Consider the following 26,581-nt stretch of genomic DNA (forward strand, 5'->3'; position numbering starts at 1 on the left):
CTGGATTCTGCCACTGGAGTAGCGAAATAAAAATTCACTAAATTAGAAGGGGAGGCAAGTTGTATAAAATAAGGGTATCAATAGGATATGGTATTTCAACAAATGATGCAATTTTGCTCTAAATTTGTGAAGTAAAATTCAGGTACACTATGCCAAGATCAAATTCATGCATATTTTACCCTTGGGAAGTGGTAAAAAACTGCTTGAAAATTAAGATATGTCTGCAAAGTATTTAGTAATTGGGGAAAATATGGTTTGGTTCAGATTAATTGAATAAGATTTTGAATTTCTGAAATTAGTTGATATTGTAATAAAAAAAAATATTTATGATTATCCCAAACATTCACCATCAACGATTCTGGAAGATTATGTCGAGCAATTTTTTTTTGTTGTAAAAGTTTTCATCCAATAATTTATAACTGTAGCCAAATAATAATTTGATTAATTAAAGCCATGGACACCTTCTCATAATTTAAAAATATTGAGATAAATATGCCGATATAAATACAAGTGGTACTTATTTGATTCTTGTCGATGGATTCTGGAATAATTTTCATTTCATATTTAAAAATTACCAAAAAGTATTTTTTTTGAGAACATATTCAGCTTGAATACATAAATGACAGAGATTTTTATTAAGCATTTCATGTGAACAACCAAGTTAGAAATTTGACCAAAAAAAACTCAAAAAAAGATTCAGGCATACAAATTATAATATACATTAAAAACTGGATATTAAATGATAAAACCGTGGAAGAAGATTGATTTAATTTGATTACAACACTATTTAACCATTGAACAAGATTTTCTTTTGAAATGCAGCAAAATGGTTTGCCCATCAATTTCAATATGTGACAAATCTCCATACTTATATATGCAACAACATTTGAAGCTAAAAAAGAGGTTGGAGATTAACCCAGAGTGGAACGCCCATTTATTTAATTTCTTTATCAAATTGATCAATGCAGAAAGGGTGATAGTTGAAATAACTTAGGATGAGGTTTATTAGGTTGTAAAACAGTTTAAGGTCCTTGGATCAAATGATCAACAGATATTTATAAAACATTTTTAAACATTGTCTTGTTTGCATTGTTAGTGCTTTCGGGTGGTTGAAATTTTCAAAACAATTCATGCAGTTTTTGGTGATACACTCGTTTAAATGATAAAACTGAAATTTCAGTTTTGTAATTTAACAACTTCCCTAAATATTTTACTGTTTTCAATACATCTTGATTGTCAAATTGGAGAATAACAGTACATTTGTACTTGAAACTAAATTAAAGTTTGTCATCTGCATTTAAAGTTTCATAGCTGAACATTAATGTTCATCTTGATTTTTTTTTTGAAGACTAAGCAAATATCAAATGACCATTTCAGAAATACATTGAGCTCAGAGCGCTGCGTTTCTTATCTATTACTAACATAGTTTCTCTTTGGAGTAGCTTGCAGTTGCTAGGGTCTGGTTGTTTCTTTTGTTTTTTCATTGGTTCTTTGAATGGTGTCATGGTTTTCAAGTGTTCAGGATATGGTGTTCTGCTTTTGAGGGAATCTTTATATGTAATTCTGAAATGAAAATATTTGATATTTGTTTGGTAATTTAAGTATTAAAAAAATTATAATTTTGAGCTTAAATCTGTAAAAAAGTTTTATAATTTTCGAAACAATGTCAAAAACAAAGGTCTTTAATCAAACTCTAAATTATATTTGACATATTATGATGTATTGGAAACCAAAATATTAAAAATATATTTGTATCTTAGATTGAATTCAAATACCTTATTGTGAAAAATTACCCAAAATGTTATATACTTAAGCATCATCAAAATTATTTCAGGGTATCTGTTTCTTAATAGCACTGATTGCTAACAAGATAATGGTGAAGTAAAAGTAACATTTCAAAATTATAATCTACCTTTTAAATTAAATTCACTTAATGTTTTGACCAAGTGGGAAGAACAAGTATTTAAATCATTTCAATTCCCCCCCTTAAACCTTCATTCTTATTTATCTGAAACTATCATCATTTCCCAGAGTTATTTAGATAAAAATCCCTAGTATTAAACAGAAGTATCTAATTATTTTGCTTCAAATATATCATTCTTGGGTTCATTTTTAACTCTAACCCCCAATAATATGCTTTCATTCAGACATTTTACAAATTCTCCATACAAATCCCCCAAAAAATAATTTTGTGAAAACCTAAAATTTGTCATTCACATGAATAATAATAATAAAAAAAACTGTCAATAATAAGGAATCCACAGTATTCACATTTTGCTTGAAAAATATTTGTAATCAAGTTTCATCAATTAGCCTCGAATGTTGTATTTAAGCGAAATAGTTGTTTGTTTCTTTGCTTTGTCTTTACACAGCTGAAAACTTTTACTTTTAAGCAAGGGAGAATACTTGTTTCAAATTTAATTTATTTAAGAAATTTCTAAAAATGACATTTGTCCATTCGGCATCATATTTTTCTAAAATCAGTGTAATTCTTAAAAATGTTTGGTATAACTATTTGGTTTATAATTATCAATACATAATTAACAACTATTTTTAATTTTAACTTTTTCGTCACATTTAACAATTACTCATCATGACAAGATTTTGACATTTCTTTTCGAAATTCCCCTTATATTTCTTTTAAAAATTGCATACAATATTCACTTTAAACATATTATAATTGTTAATGTTTGTGTCATTTTGGTCTTTAGTGGATAGTGGATAGTTGTCTCATTGGCAATCATACCTCATCTTCTTTTTTATAACTAAGCAGGTTAAAATTAGATCATGTACCATACTTTAGGGGCAGTGGTAGATTCAGAGGGTGGAAGTTCTGGAGAGGTTGGATCCTCCTTTTGTCGAGCCTTTGACTTAAGTTGAAAAAGTGACGCATAGCGATCCTACATTCCGTCATTGGCATCGTCCACAAATATTCACTCTGTGGTTAACGTTTTTAAAATTTTAATAGCTTTCTTAAACTATCCTGGATTTATACCAAACTTGGACAGAAGTTTGTAAATGATCATAAGATAGTATTCAGAAGTAAATATTGTAAAAATAAAATTCCATTTCTTTGTATTTTACTTGTAACTGGACTTAGTTTTTCTCCTGGGAAATATTACATTCACTCTGTGGTTAAAGTTTTAAAAACTTTGATAACTTCCTTAAACTCTCCTGGATTTGTACCAAGCTTGGACCAAAGCTTGTTTATGAAGATAAGATAGTACATGTACCCAGAAGTAAATTTTGTAAAAATAAAATTCCATTTTTCTGTATTTTTCACTTATAACTGACTTAGTTTTTCTTCAAGTTAACATAACATTCAGTCTGCTGTTAAAGTTTTTAAAATATTTATTAAATTCATAAACTATTCTGGATTTTTACCAAACTTTGACAGAACTAGGACATGCTTCTTTTAATCAAAAGATAATAAAAAAAATTAAGGGATTGCTAAAGTGAATTTGATAAGATAGCCATATTTTGGATCCTATGGCACCTTCATCAGGATTGAAACTATAGGGAACTGCAGAATCCTGTAATGATAATTTGCATTTCACAATGTCACCATCAGGATAAATTATAAATAGGAGAGTGAAGGTTGATGCGAAAATAAACTAGATCAAGAATGTTAAATAAAATATGTTTTTGTATATTTGGACGACATTCGACTTGCAATTATGTACCATTTACTAGGCTGGATATAGTACAGACTTGCATACCGTACCATTTCGACACTGGAAGCAGTACGTTTGTCTGAGCGAAGCCAATTGGAAGCATGTACCTCTTAGTGAAGCTAATTGGGAGCACATACCCTCTGTCTTGTTGCGAAGCTGATTTGAAGCAGTACATATATACCTCTGTCTGCTAAAGCTAATTAGAAGCAGTACCCCTGGCAGCGCGGTCCCAATTAGAGGCATGTAACTCTGAGGGAAGCCAATTGGAAGCATGTACCTCTGCAAAATTTGATTAAACACTATTCAAAAATTTTATTTAACATTCTTTTTAAACCATTAATACTTTTTGTCGAGCCTTCAACTTTAATTGAAAAAAACATGAGACTTAGCCATCCTACATTCTGTCAGCAGCGTCATCATTGGCGATCACAAAAATTCACTCTTCAGTTTAAGTTTTTTGAAATTTTTATAACTTTCTAAAACTATTCTGGATTTCTAAAACCTCCACCGAAGCTTGTATATGATCATAAGATAGTACCCAGAAGTAAATTTTGTAAATGAAACAAATTAATTTTTCCATATTCTACTTATAAATGCCAGGATACAATACATTCACTAAAGTTTTTAAAATTTTAATAACTTTCTTCAAATATTCTGGATTTGTAACAAACTTAGACAGAAGCTTGTTTATGATCAAAAGCTAGTATCTAGACAAAAAATAGTTAAAACTTATTTCCTGTTTTTCCGTATTTTGCTTATTAATGGACTTAGTTAATAACCTTATATTCTGAAGTTAAAGTTTTTAAAACAATTATTAGATTCATAAACTATTCTGGATTTTTACCAAACTTGGACAGAAGCTTCTTACAATCATCTTCAAATGATAGTCTGAGAGGAATATTTTTATTGATATTCCCCCCCCCCCCCCCTCATTTTTGTTGAGCCTGGGATTAACAGCAAAAGTAAGCGAGACACTGGGATCTGCAGAACCTGTACACATTTTTTGGTTGCAATTAAATGAGAACAGAACCTAGTTTGAACCCTGCCTTTTATCCTGGGTGGGAGCCCCATCTCTTTAAAAATGGCTGGAACCACCCCTGGGGGAGAATAATTGCTTTTTTATCATTTGAAGATGGAAAAAACTATTTACGTTATTACACAGGATTTGTTTCCAAATGGCAGAAAAGAGGTGTTTCCTGTCTTGTGTATTGACAGGAGCTAGTTCTGACTGTTATCCTCCATTTAAGGAACCAGTCATTCCCAAAGTTTACCTTGTGTCAGTCCATCTCTATTTATGTCAAGATATCAGTGATTTCTCTTCTCTTAAGTTTTTTGGAAGCATTCTTATGAAAAACAAATTTTGACATCACCGATTAATATGGTTCATGTATCAAACTTAATTTGGGAACAAAAATGTTACTTTTGAATTGTAAATTTTGAAACTATTTCCTTCAACAATTCTAGTTTAATGATTTTATTACATGGAATTTGAATTTGGACAATTATTTTTTAATTTAAAGAAACAGGATTTTTTGAGTTTACAATATTTCATCCTAAATTTTATCCTAAATGTAAAGATTTCTTACAACATACCACTATTTTGTATTATATTTGTATTTTATATTATCAGCGTTTCTTTTACCATTGAAACTTCAAAGGAAGATTGCACTCACGTTGAAGTTGTGTTATTCCTAGTATGAAACTGGTTGAGAAATTTCCCCCCATTTTCCCGAAATTTGTGAAATTTTATTAAAATTTACAGACAGTACTCGTTTGTGTAATCAACTCCTGCAGTTATAATTTTTTCTATTCTTGAATTAGGAGATTTTTATTTAAACCTTTGTAAGAATGTAACAATTTTTGTTTAGAACTCACATGATGAGCATGCAAATTGATTAAGGTTAATCGTCATCACAAATGTTTGACCTTTTATATTTCCATATATTTAAATTTCAGTAAAGACCATTCTCCTTTGTTGATGGAAAATATGAACTTGCACAACTGAGCTACTTCAGGCTATGATCAATTTTTGTAGAATTATTTTCATACTTATGATGTGTGTAAAGAGAAACTCAAAACAAGGGAAATTTTATTAAACTATGCTCCAAAATATTAAAAAAATGTTAGTGATTTATAGGTGTTAGCCAATACATATTCTGTTCTTTTTTTATAACCTCTTTTTTTAGGTATTTACATGTCAGATGTCTGCTAACTAATATAAGAGCAATAATTTGAGCTATGTAAATAAAAAAATGTAAACATAGTTCTAAATAAAAATGGAAAGAGAGAAATTGTGGGTATTTAAAAAAAAACATTTGGTCAATTTTCAAAATTCAAGTTACATGTATAAAAGCACATCTGACATTTTTACTGTTTTATGTATGAGTTCAAACAATTATTTTTTATATTGAGAATTAATTCCATGCTGCCATGAATGTAAAAAGAAAATATTGTGAGATGCTTTGGAACATTCTTTGGACAATTGTATATTGGATTATATACAACGGAAAGGACATTGGAATATTAAAATGGATTCAGTGAACTGGTTATCACAAAGAATTATGTTGAAAAGCATGAAAAGTAGCCATGGCAGCAGCTCCAAGGAATATGGTTACATAAATCTTCAACCAAGTCTGAGGCTTCACCAAGAAAATAAGAAGGCAAGTTTAATTAAGCCAAACATTTTCTATACAATCAGTAATTTGATAAAAATTGTATATTAAGGGCATATGATAGAGTTGATGTTGCTAATGTAAAATGTTATTTTTGCCATTCAATGGGAGATAACTCATAATTTACCTTTATAAACAATGGAATATATTTAAATTATTATTTTTGTGGAGTTGAAAATTCAATCAATAAACTTAAGACTTACTGTTTTTGATTTTAATCTTTTATATTGATTTTACAGTTATTTATGTTATAGTAAGAAATTGGAATAATGTTTGGTAAATGTCAGGGAAATTGAAATATAAAGTATATAAATTGTAAATTTTCATATATTTCAGGTTTTTTTTGTGAGATTTTTTCATGGTGTGGGAATAAGACTTGGAGGTCTAATACAGCTAGTATATAGGTAGGTGCCAGTATACAGTTTCGAATAAAATAAATGTTTTATAAATATTCTTTTTAAATTTTATGTGGTTCAGGCTTGAAAGTTTGTAAGAGTTTGGTTTCTAGTTTACGCATTTTTTTTTTTATCAGTACAAACATGACGTAATTTTGAGTATCGAACCTTATTATTTAGTTTGTTGGATTGCTATCTAGTTAATATATGTTCTCAGCCTCTATTACACATATATAACCTATTTATTTATAATTTCATATGGTAACAGTGATCTTTTGAAACCATTCTGGTAAGACTTAACACTTTATATTTCAGATTAGCATCAGCTTGTCTGTAAGGATTGAGGCTGAGAATGGCCATTGGAGCTGACTAATATGGTAAGAACCAATACATAAATTAATGAGTCATTTAGCCAAGAACATGTAAATACCCTAGAATGTTATGCAAAGAAGTATTATATTTTAATTATGCAGATCTTGAGACGTAGTAAACTTTAATTTTTCTTGAACTATAACTGTGATATAATCTAAAGGGAGGTATCAAGATAAATAAAGGAAATAAAAAAAATATTCAGTTACTTAGAAAATCTTACTATCTGTAAGTTTTCTAAAATTGTTCCCGTATATACATTGTATAATGAATGGGATGTGGACCATCATGTGGTATGATTGCCACTGAAACAACTATCTCCCAGAGACCAAATGATATGTAAGCAACAAATGGTCACTATGGCCTTCAACAATGAGCCAAACATATACCTTACAGTTAACTTTAAAAGTTAGAAACATGGCAAAATGTGAAACAATTCAAACAAGAAAACCAACAGCTTGATTTATAATGAAACCATTAAATAATAACAATTATCGCTATTTTGTGCATTTTTCCTTTGATCTTTTTTGTGATAATTTTCATATCATGCTTCTCGCTTGAGATGGAAAAATTATCGCTAGAAACTAAGGAGACCATGTTGCGTTGCTAACAAAATTGACATTGAAATTGACAAGGTCGTCATATGTAAAATAGCGATAAACAGATTATCATTGGTCATCTCAACGATAATCTATAAATACGTCGAACAACAACCAACTACTTGTCATCCCTTGTTTGCTACTGAAGACTGGTTGTTTGTAAATTCAGTCTACAGAATCACTTCAAAGCAAAGTAAAAGCAATGTTCTATTGTTCTATGCATCATAAGTGCATTTATTAACTAGTTACTTATTCCTTTGCATTGAATATTGTTCTGAAAGATATAAGAATGTATATTTCTTTTTCAGGTGACTTCAACTGTGGCTGCAGGAAATTATTGTGCAATACAACTGAAACCAAAAAGAATGTAATTCAGACTATTTTTGTGTATGTTTTAAAAAATGTTCATATTTTTTTACCAAAAAAAAAATTTAAAAATTGTAAAGATTCTCCATTTTCAACAAAGCTGGAAGTTGTTGGCTAAATTGATACTTCATAATTTTCCGATTTTACTTTTAGACCTACTCTTGATATGTTAATTATGGTCAATGTGTTATCAAACATTTCCAGAAGGTTAAAAATGGAGAATCTAAAAAAAAAAAAGAAAAATAATGTTATTTTGTTAAAATGTACATTTTGGTTTTCTGATTTGTTGGATGTATCTCTTTTTTTCTTTATTAGTTTGTTATTTTTTGCAATGTTTTTAGCTATAAAAAAGATTATTTCACAAGAAGCATAGAAAAAAACACATCTTGGTGAGAAAAGATTAATTCAGATTTTTAGTGTTAAATGCCACAATAAGCAAGATTTGTTATATATCTTGGTGTCCATTTTTTCAATTGGTTGAGAAAATCGGAGTAATGGAAGTGAACCACCTAGGTGAACAATGATGTACTAAATATTTTTGTTTATTATTTAAATAATTTATATCAAATTATTTATTATTTATTATAGCTATACCATCTTGTATTTTTGTTAGATATAGCAATGATGTGGAGTCTAAACAGGTGAAATTTTTGGCAAAGGGAGGTAATAAATTATTCCCCTGTTTAACTCCTCATTCTTTTAAATTTATTATTTTACTTAAATATTCATATGTATAAGTTTTTTGTTTAATATCAGATGTATACTAGCTAACAATGACTATTATTCAGAGTTCTGTAAATAAAAAAAAATGTAAACAGAGCTCCAGATAATAGATTTAAGGGTGGGAGAAATTATGGGACACTATCGGTAGAATTGATTTGGTGAAATTTTCAAGATACGTGATTAATTGAGAGTGCATCTGATATTTTTTTTATTTATTTCTATAAATAATGGACCAAAAACGAAAAGATTGCAATTAAGATAATGATGACAGCCACTCTGGCAGCCAGGAGAGCAGCTCTAAGGAAGATGGTCAATAAAATTTTCAACCAAGTCTGAGGCTTTACCATGAAATTGAGAAGGCAAGTTTATTGAAGTCGAACAATTTCTATACATTTTCTAGAAATATTTGTCAAATGTACATATTCATCCTTATTTTCTGCATGAAAAACATCTTTCAATAATTTATTTACCAGTTTAATATTTTGGGATACCATTGTCAAGGGGTACAATCAAAATCACGTGATGGATATACACACACCGGAAGTAACAGTCGAGCAGACCGCTTGAAAGGTAAGTAGTCGTATTTACTTGTTTATATCAATAAAATTTAATACATAAGGTAGTTCACGGAATGTCGGATACTATCTAGTTTTGAAATACACAATTATCATTGCTGGAAATCGTGCAGTTAATGCTAACACTTCGACACAAAAATTCGTTGAAAATTTGGAACTGTGTCGAAGTGTTTTCAATAACTGCACGCTTTCTAGCAAAAACAATTGTGTATTTTAAAACTACATACTATCCGACATTCGGTGTGCCAACTTATTAATCAAAATTTAATTGATATAAACAAGAAAATGCAACTACTAACCTTTCAAGCGGCGAGTTCGACTGTAACTTCCGGTGTGTGTATATCCATCACGTAATTTTGATTGTACCCCTTGATTGTACATTAACAAGAATTTCTATTACAATTGCAGGAGTAAATTCTAAGATAGGAATTAACTTTCAAGGGGAGACTAGCACAATTAACAGCAAGATTTGTTCATTCAATGGGAGACAACTCATTTTCATTATTCAAATTAGTTGAGTGCAGAATTCAAATCATAAACCTTGACTACCTTTGTTTGTTTTTCAATCTTTACAAAATATGTAGATTTTATACTATTGGTACTTGAAGTAAGAAATCAGAAAAATGTGTAAATCAATCTTTAGGTTGACATAGAAATTGGTTTGTAAAACTAATAAATGTGTTAATTTCTTTTTAGGTACTTTCTGTGGCATGTTTTCATGGTGTGGGAATAAGACTTGGTGGTCAAATACAGCTAATATGTAGGTAGGTACCAGTATTGTTAATCCTGTTTAAAAAAAAATAATCTATAAATAAGATTATTTTAAAATGAATACTGACTTTTTTAGGGTTGAAGGTTTATAAGAGTTTGGTCAACAGTATATACTCTTTAGTTTATCAGTATCATATGACAATGGTCTCTTGGCAAAGTATGGCCTTATAATAGATTTTAAATTTCAACTTTTATCATAGAATATCAAAGGGGCCCCAATTTGGATCTTGAATAGATATATTTCAAGAAACTTAATGTGACTTAAAATAAATCGCTTCTTTATAATACATTGTAGTCTCCATAATTAGCTATATTGGGAGATATTATCAAAATGCTATAATTTTGTGAATTTTCTTACCTAAAAGCTTAAAGAATACCTTTGATGCAAAATGTTTCGTAACTTATAGGAACCAAGGGTAATACATGTATTTAAATAAAAAGACGTAAACTATTACTGGATATGCTAAAAACTGTTCTGAATTGTGAAAAATTGGACCTTAATTGGCGCTTTTGCGAATACACCAGAATTGCATAATCAAGATGTCATAACTTAATAGTTTATAGTGTCAGGTGCCAAAATGAAGTGTTTATTTTGTATCAATAATGATACCAGAACAATATATATGTTAAATTTGTAGTATTTGGGCTTGATTTAAAAAAAAAAAAAAATCTTAGGGCCAACTTTACCCTTTTAAGCCTACTCCTTTTAGGATTGAATTGTGTTGTTGGATTGATGTCTAACCAATGTTCTCAAAACCTATCGCATATATAACCCATTTTATATATCATAGATACAGTATTTCAGAAGGTATCCTTTAAAACAATTTTGTATTTTATATTTCAGGTTAGCACCACAGCTTGTCTGCAAGGATTGAAGCTGGGAAACGGCATTGGAGCTGAATTTTATGGTAAGAAACTAAAATATTGATTAATGAACTTTTAAATTCACCATGTATTTTTTTATGAACACATGTATTTTGAAATATTTTCCAAATTAATAGTTTTAATTATACTGGTAATCTGGATTGGGTATTTAAGAATAAAGAGATGTTATAAGATTGCCAACTACTCAACTATCAATAAGAGAAGCAAATTACAATCACTGTAGGACCTTCAGCAATGAGCAAAACTTATATGAATGTAAATAATGCAACTGGTTGAATATCACAATAGGAACTTGTATTTATAAATCTAATCTCTAATGCAAAACTTTGAGGCCAGATTTTTCTGAAATCTTGGGATTATTTATCTTGCATATTTGTCCATTTGTTGAAAAATCACAAGAATAGCATGCAATAATTTCTGGTTTTACAGTACCAGTTTTAAAGGCCCTGTCTGAACATAACAAAATGTGAAACAGTTTTAAACTAGAAAACCAATGCATTAATTCATACAACTAATAAAGGAAAATAAACATGATGCACATCAACCATTGATTTTATCATCCTTTTTTGCTAATAATTGTATATATCGGTATATCGGTTTGATCTTGTTTTGACAAATATGTTTAAGAATGTTTATTTCTATTTCAGGAAGCTGTGGCTGCAGCAATGATTATGTGATAAAACTGAAGAATGTTATTCAAAATTTTTTTGTATATATTTCAAAAAATGTAATTTTTATTAAAAAAAAAAAAAAAAAAAAAAAGGTGTAAAGATTCTCCATTTTCAATTAGATTGGAAGCTTGTATTTACAATTGTTAGATCTTTTTCGTTATTCCCCCACCCCCTGTATCTCTATTTCATTTTTACTTTGAAAATGAAATGGAACAGACAAATTTTACTTGTCAACTTAATAATGGTCTGTCTAGTCAAAAGGCCTCCAGTTGGTTTAGAATGGAGAATCTAAAAAAAAATATGTAAAGTGTTTTTTTTTAGTTTCCTGAATTTTTATATACATTTTGTTATTGCTCCCTTTCAATTTTTATAAATTCCAGATTTTAAGTTTTGGATTTATGGGGCTTTACTCATAAAAAAAGGGGATTTTTCACACCTGGACAATAACTCAAAAAGGCTTTCACCAATGTCCATGAAACTTTGGTGAATTGTTTATATCTATTGACATAAGCTCCCTTTCCCTTTTTATTAATTTTAGATTTTACGTTTTCTTAAGTAATGAATTTTTATACTTAAAAAAGGGGGATTTTATGCAGTTTTGGTGAAACTTAAAAGAGCAACGGCCGTATCATGTGCTAAAGCGCATCCCTTTATTGAAATGTGTTGTAGTTTTTACATATTATTATTTCTTTATTTTAATTATACAAATTTTGTATTGTTAAATATTTAAAGGGTGTGGAGTCTCAACAGGGTGAAATTTTCAGGACAAAAGGGAGGTAATTCCTTTGTTATACTCATTATACTTGAAATTTCATGAGTGTTTATATGGAATATAACTTTTTTAATTAAAATATTCACTTTTATACACATTTTCTTTAAATATCAGATGTATACTTGCTAAAATTACTATTATTTAGAGTTCTGTAAATAAAAATAAATGTAAGCAGAGCTCTAGCTATAGATAATAGATTTGGAGGGTGGGAGAAATTGTGGGTAACTACAATTGATTGGTGAAATTTCAAAAGACTTAAAAAGTGCATCTGATATTTATTTTTACATAATGTTATTTCTGAAAGCAAATGGACAATAAGATGAGGACATAAACCACCTTCCAGGTTAGGATAGCAGCTCTTAAGGAAGATGGTCAATTAAATCTTCAACCCAGTCTGAGGCCTTACCATGAAAAATATGTGGTGAGTTGAAATATTCCACAAAACTAATGATCATATTATTATAGGCATTTTAAATTATTTGTTTATAATGGGTTTGATTTTGAGGACATCTACATCAATGCTGAACAATTTTATAACACATTAAAAAGATGTGGTATGATTGCCATTGAGACAACTATCCACAAAAGACCAAAATGACAGACATTAACAAATATAGGTCACTGTACAGCCTTCAACAATGAGCAAAGCCCATACTGCATAGTCAACTATAAAAGGTTAAGATAAGACAATGTAAAACAATTCAAACAAGAAAACTAACGGCCTTATTTATGTAAAAAAAATGAACGAAAAACAAATATGTAACACATAAAAAAAAGACAACCACTGAATTACAGGCTCCTGACTTGGGACAAGCATGTACATAAATAATGTGGCGGGGTTAAACATGTTAGCAGGATCCCAACCCTCCCCTAACCTGGGACAGTGGTATAACAGTACAACATAAGAACGAACTATAAAAATCAGTTGAAAAAGGCTCAACTCATCAGATGCACAAAAATACAAATGGATGTGAACAACAACTTGTATTCAATTGAATTGTTTTGTACCTAAGGTATCAAGTTAACATACAGAAAATGATAGTATAAGACAAATTCATATGAAATGTGACAAGGCATAATTTTGTTACACTTTTTAAAAAAATCTTCGCCCTTAGGGAAATAACCTTTTAAGGGTTGACAATTTTGGATATTCACCTTTCCTAAGGGCCATAATTGTATATTGTTAACATGATGGTAGGTATACAAGCTTTTAGTTTTTTTCATAATTTAATAGTAATTGATATCAATTGTTTTTTTAAAGGTTTGAAATACTATACTATATGATAAAGTACAAGTTTATTTTTGTATTGCAAACTTAATAGAATTGAAAATAGCAATCGAGAATGAGTTGGAGAGATAAAAAAAAACATAGAAAGAGCAGAAAACATAACCATTAGTTTGATTTTAAATACCAATTATTTTCTCACAGAATTTTGTATATTGTTCGAGAACTTTTAATCGATTATTATGATCTATATATATTTTTTAAAGTTGCGAATAACTGACCTTGAACTTTGTTTTACAGGTTAGCATCACAAGTTTCCTTTGGGTAACTTGCTTGAGGAGTAAAGAGAGCTGTTTAAGGTGAGAATTTATTAATCAACAAACAATTTAAATTTTAATTATACATGTATCTATGCCCTAGATATCTATGTATCCATTTTTACTGATTTTTTGTCCCTTTCCTGAACAAGAAATATGAAGGGGATATAACCTGATATCAAGTAAAAAAATAGCTTTTATAAAAAGATGCATAATAACTGCCTTACATTCAGTGGTTCATATATTCGTTTCAACTTTCAAAAGAATTTTATTCCTACATTTTTAACATAAATTTTGTGTGGAGTAAGTGTCAACTAAACAACAAATAACATACCATATTCAATTATTTTAACTTTTTGTTTAGTGAATTTATCAGCAGCTTCTGCATTCATCATGTTGAATATTTCAAATAATTACTCATGGAAAATTGATGTTAAGGTGGTACCCAACACTTTCACTAAAATTAATTTGGCTCGTTTATATTTTCATAAAATTTTGACAAAGTATTACTTTTGACCCTTTAACAAAAATATAAAAATTTCAAAAACGTTGAACGAACTATTTTATCAGATAAATTACACTGATTATATAGCAGTTTTACAAACACTACTTTTGATCATTAAAAAGCTTAATCCTCCCTAAATAACACAACGTAATTAAAACGTTTAGCTGATTTTACAGAGTTATTTCCCTGTAGTGTAAGGTACCACCTTAAGTCTCAGATAAGTTTGGAAAGTTTATTTTTGTCTTCAGGAGCCTGTTTCTGGGGTTGTATGTTGATGTGTTACATATTTGTTTTTTGTTCATTTTTTGTACATAAATGAGGCCATTATAGTTATCTTGATTGAATTGTTTTACAGATGTCATTTTGGGAATCTTTTATAGTTGACTTGATAATGGTTTATGGGCATTGCTCATTGTCGACGGTCATACAGTCTATAGTTGTTTTAAAGGAGTAGGTCCGGTAAGACCCCCTTTTGGCCCCAAAATATAACAGTTTTACAAAATTGTTAAAATATACACTTTTAGTTATTTATTGGACACTTGAATGCTTCTGCTACATAAATATGGGCTGTTTTTGACAATATGATGCACATATATCGGGTTGTAGCACCATTAATTCATGCTTAATTACTGAAATCTTCAAAATTCTATCATTTTAGTTAAATTTTATATGGTTTCCATGTAAAATGAAAGTGGCCGCATTCGTGTTCATCCTTAATATTGAAATGTAAGTTGTATTTTATGAGAATACATAACATATATAAAGGTTATGGATGAACACGGATGCGGCCACTTTCATTTTTGACAAAAAACATCTGAAAAGTGACGTTTTTGGGCATATTTGAGAGATTTTTCATATTTGAGCTTGAATCGGATCGTTTTTAATGACTAAATTATTTAAAATCTTTCACAAAACCTAATTGAATCAAGTGAAGTAGACACTTAAGTGTTTAAAAAGTGGTCAAAATCTTTCGTCAGATGAAACTGAAATTTGAGGCCAAAATGAGTCCTTACCGGACCTACTCCTTTCTGTATCATTTGGTCTCTTGTGGAGAGTTGTCTCATTGGCAATCATACCACATCTTCTATTTTTTATATTTCACATTCAGTGATATCAGGTTCTTTTTTTATTTGAAAAATTGCACATTAAATGTTATTATATTCCAGAATAATAATTAATTCGAAATCAAACAATAATTAAAACTTGACTTTATTTCTTTTCAGTTGAAAGTGTCACCTTTGCTGCCTTGTGTGGTACAATCTTCAGACAATATCCTGCAAACCGTGGCTGAACTGTTATCTTTTTTAAGTAGAATCCTTAGACAGTAATCTTGTGGCAGAATGAGTTGTAAACAAATTGTTTTTATTCCTGTATTGAGTTTCAAATTGGATATTTTTTATTTATATTATTTGCATTCAATTATTGTTTTTTTAATTGATGAATCATTAAAACTTAAATTTTTCGGGGTCCTAAAGGACTTTCTTAGAGGGGGCCAGCGCAATTGATTAAACAAAATTTTTCCCGCAACAGGGAGAGGAGACATCCCCATAAATATGCCTTTGAAATGGGGTGTTAAAGAAGATTTGTATTGTTTGTTTGTTTGTCCATCATCAGCTCTCATCCACAGCTTGGTAGATTTTCATTGAAACTTTCAGCTGATTTTCTGTACTAAAGGCAGTATGTTTTTTAATTTATTATAATGAAATTTTGGGTTTTCCCAACCTTTTTGAAGTGAAAACAATGGAACACAGTGTTGGCAGATACTGAAGATTATTTGAAAGTTAAGAGAAAGTCCCATTTAATCTTGATAATTGTGGGTTAAAGTTGTAGATGGATAAACAAACATATCATACACTTACTCACTTTACCTATTTGCGAATCCAGAACTTAACATAAAGGGGCCCAACACCAGTCATTTCCTGTACAATCAACCAAATTTTTCCTCCGAAAGGGGTTTGGGGGGGGATATTTAATAAAGATTAATATGCTTAGAAATTTGGTGTGAGTAAATAAACTTTACTTTTTATTTTAAAACAGCATGTGATTAAAAATATGAAATGAATTGTTAAACATATCCTTGGTGATCTAATAATTTTTTGCACAGATCAAGATATTTAGTCAATGGTGGATCCAGAAATTTTCCAGGAATATGGGGGGCACTGACTGCTTCAGCGGGGCCCTGCTCCAGTCATGTTTTAGTGATTCCCTAAATATTAAACCAAATTTTTCCCACTGAAGGGGGCCCTCGGAAAAATCCTCTTAATCCACGTCTCTGCTATTTTGTTTTTTTATAACCCAGTAAATAAGTTGAGTTTGTTCTCAAAAAATAATTTGATTCATGTATTTTTTATTGTAGCATAAACATAGCTTTAATTTCCTTTGTTTAAGAATTGTAATGTTTTTTTAATGTCATTTTTAAAAGTTGGCACTAATTGAGGATTCTGTTGTTTATGGAATTCTTTTATAAGTTTGGTTAGGAATAAAAAGGTTTTTTTTATTAAACAAAGAATAATTACTCTGTTTACAGAATTTAATACATGTATCAAAAATTAGACATGATTTAATTTAATTCATAATGCTTATTTAATTGGAAATTACATTAGGATTATCTCCCCCTAATTAGTATTCAAAACAATATTATAAAAACAACCCGGAAAATAAATAGAATCCTCAGTAATGTCAACATTTATTTTGTATAAATGTAATATTATGCTAATGATACAAAAACCATGATGCAGATCCTTTTCCTCCTTTTTATTGTAGAGATAATTTACAGACGTGTCCAAAATCATATCCCTAGAATCAATTTGTTTTTTGATATTCGTACACACCTAACAAAAGCAGATTGTGTTTGGTTTCATTTGGATATTTTGTATCATTGTGATATATCATAATAATTTTAATTGGTAAATAAAATATATTTGAAAAACCAGCCTCATTTCATTTGAATTTGGATAAGTAAAGGGGGAAGAGATTTCTGCGGTCCACGGTATGACACACATGCAGATGATTTATATTTCCATTAGGTGTCGATCATCATCATTCAACTTTTTTAAGAATTTTTTGTGTAATTTCTTTGCTGGTTTGAATAAGACCTAAAATAAACGATGCTTTAAGCACTACCTTACAGAATTGATCATTGTGTTTGCTGATTACCATCATATAGCTACCAATGCTGTTAATAGGTGACTATAATGCTAAAAGAATTTATGTAAAATCATAATTATGCAAACTGTAGAAGAGGCTAGATAGCTCCATATCTGTATGCAGATGCCTCATGGTGTTTCATTATACATTTTACCCTATATTTCAGGTTCAATAACCAGGGTGTTTTTATGCCCCATCTATGATAGTAGAGGGGCATTATGTTTTCTGGTCTGTTCGTCCGTTTATCGTACCGTTCGTCCGTCTGTCCCGCTTCAGGTTAAAGTTTTTGGTCAAGGTAGGTTTTTTTTTAAGCTGAAGTGCAATCAACATGAAATTTAGTATGTATGTTCCTTATGATATGATCTTTCTAATTTTACAGCCAAATTAGACTTTTAACCCCAATTTCACGGTCCAATTAAAATAGAAAAGGAAAGTGCAAGTTTCAGGTTAAAGTTTTTAGTCGAGGTAGTTTTTGATGAAGTTGAAGTCCAATCAACTTGAAACTTAGGGGCTATGGTTTTTTTTGGAAAAAAAGTTTGTTTCCAGGTTTTGGTGAAAAAATAATTTGTTTTGGACCATGAGAAAAAAAAATTTTGGTTTCACCCTCAGCTGCCACTATGTAAAGCTAAAATTGAAAGAAAAAAAATGTTTTTGGTTTGTCGCTAAAAAAATATATGGTTTTTGCCAAAGGCGAAAAAAAAAGTTTGCACAGGAAAAAAAAAACATAGCCCCCCCCCCCCCCAGAAAATCAAATGGTTGCAACCTTATGTGTAATATGGCTGACTATATATTTGGTATATTATAAAATTATAAAAAAGGTATACATGTCCTTCATACAAAGATTACACCAGTGGTCTTGTGTTATTGCGTTGGTCTCAAGTTGGACCCTCTGGCATGTTAAAACCAATGATTTAAAAAATGGCATTTGCTGCTGCTCTATTTGTGGATTGCACAAAGTAGGCTTAATATTCATGAACCTGTCCTGAATATGCATTTAATTGCCACAGGACTTTAAACAGCAATTCATTATTACCATCCTGAGGGAATGCCTAGCCTAAACAAGTTCAGTGATTAATGTTCAGTTTTGTGATTATGTATTTGTTTCTCTGAAACAAGGTAATTCTTCATGTTTATTTATGTTTTAATGGATGGAATGATTGTATGGTGCACATGTCTGTCTAACAAGGTTCTTCTGACCTTGACCTTATTTTCATGGATATTTGTTCATATTTAAATTTTGTGATAAGGACTATTTCTTGGATACTATAAGTAAAAGTTATAAGAGATATTCAAAAAAGGGTCAACTATATTTGGTATACAGAATGATTATATAAAGGTAAACATGTTTGTCTTATGAGGTACATCTGACCATGAACTTATTTTCATGTTTTTATAGCGCCTGCAACTTTAGTGGCAAAAGCAAGACTATCTAAGCCATCCTACATTTCTTTTGTAGTCTTCTACAAATATTCACTCAGTTTTTGAAATTTTAATAACTCTGTACTAAACATGAACAGAAGTTTGTTTACAATCAAGCTAATATTCAGATGGAAATTTTGTAAAAATTTATTTCCTGTTTTTTTGTATATTACTTACAAGTGGTCTTAATTTTGCTATAGCCTTCAACATTTTTCGAAATAGTGAAACATATTTGTATAATTAAGGAACTTCGGAATATAGGAACTGAAGTGACTCTTCATTCCAGGAATTTGCGTCTACAACCTTAGGTTTTTGATTTTTGATTACTAGTATTTAGCTAAACGCGTTGCAGGAGACAAAAAAATACCGGGCCTCCGACCAACCGGTCGTCTTAGCACTCTCATGTGTACAATTTTTGTCAGATTAAGTGAAACTCATATCATCAGCAATGTCTTTGACACTTTCAAAAATAAGTAATATTCAAATATTTTTAACCAGTTATGACCCTTTGAAATATAAATGGTAATGGAAATCCCATTTCATTTGCTGTAAGCTTTAATTTCTCTGAAGATATTGAAAAGAGAAAAGAAAAAGAAAACAAGTGCTTTTTTAGTTATTCCCTTGTTCCTTGCCCTTTGATAGATAAAACATGACATGAACATTTGTGATGTGCATGGCGGGGAACATTGGACCTTTTCTTTAATTGAAAATAAAACTTGTATTTGAACCTAGATAGAAACGGGAATTCATAAGCCTAGGAATTTTCACGGTATATTACAAATTGATTTTTTTTATCACGTCGTTTTCCATGTCACAAAAACGACATAACAAGTCAGGATATGGTGTTTTAGTTGTTAGTTGCTATAGTCAGATGAGAAGACATCACTTCACTAGGTTCAATTTCAGAGGAAACATGTCCAAGGGTCTGCGTTTCATCATCCTCTCCGCTTACCTTAATTAGCCGATAACGTAGATTTTTTTTGACGAACAAAAGTTAACTTGAAACACTATTCTGCGATTGGACTATCTTGTTTACATATTCTAATTTATCCTGAATGAAAGACCATGCAGGCATACTGCTTCGAAAATGACTGGATATTAACCTCAGCCTTGATACATTTGGATACTTCTGAGTTGAAGTCTGCTATTTTATTTTTTTGGTCAAAATGATGTGGATGCTTGAGCATCTGAGCATACATGCAAGCTACGCCACTGATTGAGGTATTTAGTTTAAAAAATGTGTGGTGTGACCTGGCCAACCAACCCAGACCAGTAAGGTCTAGATCACTTACCTGCTGATATAGCACCATCAGCTGGCGATACGGCACCTTTTTGGGAAAATTTGATTTGCCTCCCTTTGCACAGTGTCTTAAGTTTTCAGAGAAAAAACTATTATTGATATAATTTAACTAATTGCCAAAAAAAACCACATTGTGTTCTTCCACAACCGTTTTTAAACTTAATAAAATATATCCACAAATGTGTATTTTCACAAACAGATCTAATTTACAACTATTTTCTTCTCATTTTAAGTTAATTTAAATTGTTTTGTCGGAATTAATTTGAATAAATACTTTGTAGTATCTCCTTTAGATTTAAATAATATGTAAACTATAAGCTAAAAGAATAAGATTTAATTTTCGTTCTTAATATTTTTCATATAACTCACCAATAACAATGCCTGACCTGTCATATGATGCATGAAGTTCTGGAAGGGATGTTTATATATATATATTAGAGAATAATAGAAAAAGACAACAGAATGGACACAAAAAGGAAATTAAAAACAATAGGATAACAATAGAGAATAATATATGTAAACAACAACTTAAAGACAAAAATGTAAACCTCGTTCTAATTAGACAAACAATGGTGCCTGTCATACACATGCATGAAGGTCTGGATGGGTTGTTGATATAACAGAAAATAACAGAAAAAGAAGACAGAATGGACAAAAATGAATAGATAATAATATTGGAGGAAAAGAAGAGAATAATTGCATAAAATATAATGAACTTATAGATAGAGCAGGAGCATTTTTTTCTATTTGAATTTAAAGCACAATTAAATAACTGCCTCTAAAGCTAGATTGTTCAACACATACACACTTGGATATCCACAAATGTTCTAGTAAGAAGACAATCGAAAATAAATCAAGACCACTTAGAAAAAACACTTGTTTTTTTCACGGTATCTTATACAATTTTACTAACAGGGTGATAAGTTCTATTCAGGCAAAAACTACAGTAACCATCATCCGCTTGTCAACAGTTAAACTGTAGACGCATTTTTCGCGAATTTATAGTTTGTAAGGGTTATTGCAAACTTTGCAAACGTATGTTAGAAACAAAGGATATAACCGTGTGCTCGCTGAACCGTTTTTATCGTTTTTTGTTAGAAAGAAATGCACTCTAGATACGGAACAACTTCAGTTTTTTTGTAGGGTTCGTGTTGATCAGTCTTAAGTTTATAGTTGTGTGTTCTGTGTACTTTTGTTTGTTGGTAATTTTTTCTTTTCTCCATGGTGTTGTCAGTTTATTTTCGACTTGTTAGTTTGAATATCCCTATGATATCTTTTGCATCTTATTTGTTTTCAATTAAAGTAAAACAGCTTGCTGAATGAGTGACAGTATTTTCAATTCTTTCTATTATAAAAATAATAATCCACGACTAAAAGATTGAATTTTCAGAGAAGAATTAAGCGCGTTACATTCTAAGCTCTGTGGACAATTTAATTTTGAGAAACCGTAGGACTTGACTACAGCTAACTTGAAAAGAGCATTGTTCGAATCGTATTATCAGATTATTACAAGCATTTTTCATATCGCATGTATTATCGGGCACAGGACGTTTGCGCTTTTTTACCTGTAAAACGATAGGACATTTGCGCTTCAAATACTATGGACATTTGCGCTTTTACTTTTGATTCACCTGTATTAAATTGACCGGACATTTGCGCTTTTTACCTAAAGTGGTCTACCTGTAATCTTAATGAGAAGTAATCATTAAGTTAAAAAAAAAAACTTATATTTGTCATTATAGTTAGTTCACATTTACACAGTCTTGAACATGGAGTTTAAAGTTATAGAGACTAGTAAATGAAAAAAATGTTTATGATTAGGTACATTAATGAACAGGCTCCCCAAACAAGAATTGAGAAGTAGAAACTCGATCATTTATTTAAGTACCAATCAGGACAGATAACAAGAGCAAGATGTGTTCACTCATTGGGCTTCGAATATCAAGCTATAACTGACCTGTAATTGTGATGACAGTACATGCATGGTTTTATTTCATAAGAATGTGTACTTTTAGCTGTACATAAACTTTTAAACAAATATCAACAATATGACATGTTTGTGCTATGAAATGATTTTTAAACTTTTAACCATAAAGAATGACTTTAACTCTGCCCGGTCAAACCTGCCGGTCCCAAGCCCGGATAAAAGAAAAGGGAAGTCATAGATATATATATATAAAAAGCGCAAATGTCCTATGTGAAAAGCGCAAATGTCCATTTTTAAAAAGCGCAAATGTCCTATGTTTTGAAGCGCAAGTGTCAACATAAAAAAGCGCAAATGTCCTATGAAAAAGCGCAAATGTCCCGTGCCGGTATTATCAGCCCAAGAGCCGCATGGCTCGAGGGCTGATATTGACCGATAAATATACAAAAGAACAATGTAACGAGTGTTCTGATTGGACGACAATCGTTTGCCAGATTATATTTACTGAAGAATACCGTCAGATAATTCATTATCTCATTTTCCAGATAATTAAGGTTTATTACGGATTCTAAATATACCAAAGAACAATGTAACGAGTGTTATAATTGGACGACAATCGTTAGCAAGATTGTATATGAAAAATAGTTTTTATACCGTCCTTTTTTAGAGGAGGGGCGACATTCGGCACACGGCACGCAATTAACAAACTACTCATGGTGTGGACATCACCGTTATTGACACCTGGACAAGCGAAATTTGTTGAATAAATTAAAAAAAAGACCAGTGAAATACAGAAGGGCTGATTAGATACAATATACATCATATACTTTAAACATACTTAATAAACACATTTGTTAGCTGTTTTGACGCCAACTGACTGTTTATTACTGACGGCTAATTTCGACATCGCCGATAATAATATTGAACTCTCATATTCATTTATTCAGTCGATTTTAATCTTTTAATAATGACAACGTTTTTGTAAAATATTTAAATTTAACTATTTCGTCATGTGTCAGTAAACAAAATAGAGATGAAAATCGAGTAATCCAATAAACAAATAATGCACAATTCAATTATGGAAAAACAATTATTTCATCATGGTTATTGATAAGACAATCACATACTTTTCATTTTGCTTTCAAAATAATTTAATACATAAGTCAGAGTTTAAATACCCTAAACCTTAAACATTTTAAAGACCCAGATTTAAATTGTAGGATATAAACAATACATGTATATTGTCGGAAATACTAAATGTTTGCTTACTCGCTAAGAAACAGGAGAAACCCTCTTCATTCTGTTTTTAAATCTGGATCCAAAAAGGGAAATTTTTACATGTAAATGTAATTACGGGTGACATGCATGATTGTCAAACCTCTGCCTGTAATATGGATAATAAATATACAACTTCCCCCAATACATGTTGACATAACAGGAAAAAAGTAATAAAAGTTTCTTTTAAGACTGCTCAAAACAAAACCAAAAATAACTCATGCACGAAAAAGATATTTTGAAAGATTAACATTCCTAAGGTTTCTGTTTTATATTTTTCTCTTATCTTTTATTCTAAATTAGATTATTGCTTCTGACTCGAAAACTAGCATATTTTAACACACAAGACACAAAATCACAATCGAGTGATGAATTTTTTTTCTTGAATTAGATCCTTCTCACAGGAAATACCCTTCTATAATAATTAATTCAGAGCTCTTCAAAATTGTCGAAGAACATATAGAAAAGAATGAAAAGAAATCTAAAATGTGTTCGTCAATCCGTGTACAAAGAAAGAAGGGAACTTCATCCAGTTCAACCAAAAATCCATCTGAATTTCACATACCTCTTGATGATATTGGTATTGTCGCGGTATTGAAACAAACACAGATGTGTCAGCATATTTTGTACAGAATTAAAATAACTCTATCAAGTTTTAAAATGTTGGTCCTAAGCATGAATAATGGAGGAGCGAATTCAATTATTTAGTCGATTTATAAGTAAAAATAAATAAATTCAGAAGTTTAGCAAGACAAGATAGATTCATCAAACTGGTAAGACAAGACGAATGTATCATGACAGAAAGTCACAAGATAAAAAGTCACAGACAAAAAGTCACAGACAAAAAGTCACAGACAAAAAGTCACTCACAATTCAGTTTTGAGATTACTTTTGTTTGAACAAGATTACATTTATTTTAAAATAATTTTTTTCACATTTTTCTTGAAGTTTTATGTTTCAAGCATTTTTGTAATAAAAATCTTCTCAATAAATGTCAATAACGTTCAAGTAATTGTTATGAAAATAAAATGTCAAAGTGACTTGGAACCTAAATGGCTTCATTTTGCCAATATAAATATCCTTTGCATGATTAAAATTTAATACATCTTCAATTATCAAGGTTTATGAGCTTTTTTTTTTTAACTTAAAAAGGATTATATGGTATAAAAACTTAAAGAAAATATTTCAAAAGATATTTGAACAATTGTCAAAAACATATTTGTGACTTTATGTCCTATCAAATGTGTGACTTTATGTCCTGTGACTTTTTGTCCGTTTACCAACAAGACAAGATAATTTATTACAACTTAGGCACTCGTTACAAGATTGAAAGTCAAGATTCTTATATGAAAAAATCTCACTTTCACTTTGTTTCTTTTTAAGGTAAATGAATAACATGTTTTTTTTAAATTTCATTCTTCAAGTTTAATTTTTTTTTTTCAGACAGTCAATTGACATGACAATAGTAAACTAAGGAAGTTGATAGTCCTCTGAGACTCTGTTTGAATGTACTAGTATTTAAAACGAATGTAGAAAGTCACAGGACAAAAAGTCGCAGACAAAAAGGTCAAAATACATTTTTTTTAGAAAAAAAGTGTTTGAATAAGAAAAACACTAATTTTAAAAACATTTTTTTTAAAGTTTTACTTGAAGTATTCTATATAAACAACTTTGTTATTTAAATGTATTGATTAAATAAAATAATTGATATGTACCAAGGAATATATCATTTTCATGATCAAAATTTAATGAATTTTAATTTATCAAGGCTTAAGGAAAGTTGTCTCATTGGCACTCGCACCACATCTACCTATATCTATTATGAACAAATATTCAAAGCCTAGAAATGAAAATATGTAACGAAAAGAAATATTTTAAGATCTTTCTCTTATATATTCAAAAAATTCTCAACAAATTAATTGTGACTTTTTGTCCTTTGATTTTTGTCCTATCAAATTTGTGACAATTAAGTTTATGTCCTATGCCTCTGTGTATCTACCACCACTCTGTGTATCTACCACCACTTTGTATATCTTTCATCACTCTGTACACATATCACCACTCTGTTTATCTACCATCAGTCTTTTTCCGACGGTTGTTCCGCAAATCGAGGTCCAAAGCTGACGTCACAATAAAATAATATTTCAAATCGGCGGCCAATTCAATCACCCTCTAATTGAGGTCCAATTTTTGGCTCCTTGGCTCCTCTAATCGACGTCCAATTTTTTAGCTTCTCTAATAGTTGTCCGTTTTAATGGACCTATGGAAATATCCAAACGCCGAGACATTTTTTGCCATTATGCCGTATTGTGCATTAAATATACTTTAAAAATGAACAAAACTGTGGAAATTGGGACAAAAAAGTTTATAACAGAACTGAAACTTGGATTGTCGGAGAAGAATAAAGATAAAAAAGAAGTAAAGACAGTTCTCGATCAATATTTTTACAACCTAAACATAGTGTATGTAACAAATAAAATATATTGTTTTTTTCTCTTTTAATGTTTAACCGATGATACAGGTTGCAATATCCATTTGTATGTAATTTAAAAGCTTATTAAAACAATGAAACGTGTAGATATTGCTAATCAGACAACTATACACCAGAATTCAAATAAGGTGGATGTAAGCAATTATATAGTCCTTTACCTTTTACAGCTTGTTGTTCGGTGTGAGCCACGGATCCGTATTAAAGACCGTATTTTGACCTATAGTGGGTTTCTTTTATAAACTGAGACTTGGATGAAGAATTGTCTCATTGGCACTCAAACCACATTTTCTTATATCCATAGGGAATTAACTTAACGTCCTTCAACAAGGAATCATTGAGCAATTAAAGGTCACGACATGTAACATATAAAATAATTATTATACAACTAAAAAATAACTTCAAAACAAAACAATCTGAACAACAAATATTCAAGACATAAATTAACGACAACCACTATACTACAGGCACATAAAATATTTGACTGGGTTTAACATGTTTGTGAGCGC

The 26,581-nt window shown here is 30.2% G+C and overlaps 4 long non-coding RNA genes across 4 annotated transcripts; 3 read left to right on the forward strand and 1 right to left on the reverse strand.

The window, feature by feature from the left end:
• Window positions 1-856: 856 nt before the first annotated feature.
• Window positions 857-26,333, reverse strand: LOC134723640 (uncharacterized). The gene is made up of 3 exons (XR_010108141.1): window positions 26,234-26,333; window positions 25,584-25,844; window positions 857-1,563 (listed from the first exon to the last, which is right to left on the reverse strand). It is a non-coding gene; the product is annotated as an uncharacterized LOC134723640 (long non-coding RNA).
• LOC134721658 (uncharacterized) lies at window positions 6,678-9,154 on the forward strand. Its single transcript, XR_010107900.1, has 3 exons — window positions 6,678-6,750; window positions 7,057-7,118; window positions 8,018-9,154. It is a non-coding gene; the product is annotated as an uncharacterized LOC134721658 (long non-coding RNA).
• LOC134721659 (uncharacterized) lies at window positions 10,067-11,717 on the forward strand. Its single transcript, XR_010107901.1, has 3 exons — window positions 10,067-10,137; window positions 10,989-11,052; window positions 11,677-11,717. It is a non-coding gene; the product is annotated as an uncharacterized LOC134721659 (long non-coding RNA).
• On the forward strand, window positions 12,643-16,207 carry LOC134721660 (uncharacterized). The gene is made up of 3 exons (XR_010107902.1): window positions 12,643-12,893; window positions 13,998-14,056; window positions 15,743-16,207. It is a non-coding gene; the product is annotated as an uncharacterized LOC134721660 (long non-coding RNA).
• Window positions 26,334-26,581: the final 248 nt, after the last annotated feature.

This window comes from Mytilus trossulus, chromosome 6 (assembly GCF_036588685.1).
Source record: "Mytilus trossulus isolate FHL-02 chromosome 6, PNRI_Mtr1.1.1.hap1, whole genome shotgun sequence".
NCBI classification, from domain to species: Eukaryota; Metazoa; Mollusca; class Bivalvia; order Mytilida; family Mytilidae; genus Mytilus; species Mytilus trossulus.